Raw genomic sequence first — 2,973 nt, 5'->3', positions numbered from 1 at the left:
CAATTCCTCAGGAAGCTAGGTATAGAATTGCCATATGATCCAGCAATCTCATTAACAGGTACACATTAAGAGGAACTGAATGTAAGAACACAAACGGACGTTTGCACACTGATTCTTATAGTGGCACTATTTACAACTGCCAAGAGATGGAAACAGTCCAAATGTCCATCAACAGATGAGTGGCTAAACAAGTTGTGGTATATGCATACAATGGAATAATATGCAACTTCATGACACAGAATAAAGTCATGAAGCATGTAACAATGTGGATGAACTTTGGTGATATTATGCTGAGTGAAATTAGCCATAAACAAAAGGACAAATATTTTATGATCTCATTCATATGAACTAACATTAATGAGTGAACTTTGACAGTTCAAGTTAAGAACACAGGTTATCAGGAGATAGGAACAGGGCAGAGATTGGATATTTAGTGCCAAAGGAGTACAGAATGGGCAACAACACTGATTGTAAAAATTCAGAAATGGATAGCACAATACTATCTAGTGGTAGCACAATAATATAAGTATACTGAATGAAACTGAATGTGAGAATGGTTGAAGGAGAAGGCCTGAGAGCATATATGACTCCAGAAGGGAAGACAGAAGATAAAGACTGAGATGCAGAATTTAGGAATGCTTAGAGTGGACAATGATGGTGATTAAATGTACAAATATAAGAGTGTTTTTTCATGAGGGAGAACAAATGAATGTCAACATTGCAAAGTGTTGAAAATGAGATGGTATAAAAGAAAAACTACAATCAATGAAAGTTAGGGTTTACAGTCAACAATAACTTTGTAATATGCTTCCACTAAATGTACCAAAGGCATTATGCCAAGACTAAATGTCAATAAGTGGGGGATATGGCAGAGGGGTATGGGATTCTTTGTGGAAGAAAAGGAAATGTCTTCATATAGATTGTGTTGGCAAAGGCATGGCTAGGTAATTATACCAAGAACCACTGATTTATTACTTAGGTTGGATTGTAGGATGTGCAAATAAAACTATTTAAAAATGAACAGAGAGATACAAGTGCTGGAGAAAATGTGGAGAAAGATGTACCTACTCACTGTAGGTAGGGAAACTGAGAGTTGCAGCTCCTCTGGAGGGTAGACTCAACAGGAGGCTAGGGGTGGGGTTGCCATATGATCCTGCAATCCTGTTGCTCAGTGTATACCTGGAAGAACTGAGAATGGGGATGTGAATGGACGTTTGCACACTGGTGTTTATGGCAGCAATGTTCTGTGAGTCACAATGGATGGAGGTGTCCTAAGAGTACAATGACAGGAATGGAAGGAGGAACTGTGGTGTATACATATAATGGACTATTGAGCTGCTGCAAGATGGAATGAAGTTGTGAGACATGCAACTAAGTGAGGACAGTATGTTGAATGAAATGTCAGAAACAAAAAAACAAATATCATCATGCCTCACTAGTATGAACTAACTATAATATACAAACTCAGAGAGTTGACGTCGAAAACATGGGTTAGCAGGTTGGGGCCTCATGTTTCCTAGGTTGTAAGTTAAGTTTCCTAGATTGTAAGCTCCTACAGCAGTCACATATATTCCAAAATTGAAACTGTTATTTCTAGATACTAAGCCATTTGTGTAAAACCTGGTCATTCCCTGAAACTTTGGGTAGTTTTGTGACACCTGAGACTTAAAGTTCTGAAGCTATGAAAGTCAGCATCACCCCATACAACCACTGTTAGAAAAGTTGAAAAACAGATCAGACTTCGACTAGATATATGAATGAAGCTGACCTGGATAGGACTAAGGTAAAACAAAATACAGGGTAAAGGATGATATGGTCTATATTTTAAAGCTTCAACTTCTGTGTGAGAACAAAGGAAGAAATGTTTAATTTTGCTGCAAAATTTGTATTTTGGTTAGCGCATTATCCAATTTAACTTGTGTGTTCAGTTAATTCTAAAATCATAATTACATAGAATCTTAAATAAAGTGTGAGATATTGTTGGCTTGTACAAGTTAGTGTGTGATGCCCTGATACATCCCAGAGTAATTTAGGCAGAGAATTTAAAAAGCATTTGGAAAGTCCCCTTGGGGGACTGAGGAGAAAGGAGGAAATATTAAACTTCTCTATCTGGGGAGTTCCTGATATTCTCACAAACAATGGGACAACCAATTCAATAGGCTGAGGCTTCGATCTTGGGGTTTGCCCCTATGAAACTTATTCCTGCAAAGGCAAACTAAGTCTACTTATAATTATGCCTGAGAGTCACCCCCAGAGACCCTCTTTTGTTGTTCAGAGTGGCCCCTCTCTAAGCCAACTTGGCAGGTGAACTCACCACTCTCTCCCCTATATGGGACATGACTCCCTGGGATAAACTGGGGCCTAGCATCTTGAGATTGAGAAAGCCTTCTTGACCAAAAGTGGGAAGAGAGAAATGAGACAAAATAACATTTTAGTGGTTGAGAGATTACAAACAGAGCCAAGAGGTTATCCTGGAGGTTATTCTTCTGCATTATATAGATATCCCTTTTTTAGTTTATGGTGTAATGGAATGGCTAGAGGGAAGTGCCTGAAATTGTTGAACTGTGTTCCAGTAGCCTTTTATTTTTTTGTATGCTGTATCATGGGTCACACTTCATTCTTTTTCCATGGAAGCATCTGTTATTGCAGCACCATTTGTTGAATTTTTGTTTGTTCTCTTTCTTTTTTCTGCTTGCTTGTTTGTTTTTTGGAAAGTGCATGGGCTAGGAATTGAACCCAGGTCTCCTGGCTGACAGGCAAGAATTCTACTACTGAACTACCCTTGTACTCCCTAACCTTGATTCTTGAAGACAATTGTATAACTTTATAGTTTTTACAATGGGTCCGTGTGATGGTGAAAACCTTGTGGCTGACACTCCCTTTATTCAGGGTATGGACAAATGAGTAAAACAATAAGGATAAAAAATAAATAAATAATAGAGGGGATAAGGGGTAAAAAAAAATTGATAGATT

The sequence above is a fragment of the Tamandua tetradactyla genome, chromosome 7, assembly GCF_023851605.1.
Source record: "Tamandua tetradactyla isolate mTamTet1 chromosome 7, mTamTet1.pri, whole genome shotgun sequence".
Taxonomy (NCBI): domain Eukaryota; kingdom Metazoa; phylum Chordata; class Mammalia; order Pilosa; family Myrmecophagidae; genus Tamandua; species Tamandua tetradactyla.
Note: the sequence above shows the minus strand (reverse complement) of the source record.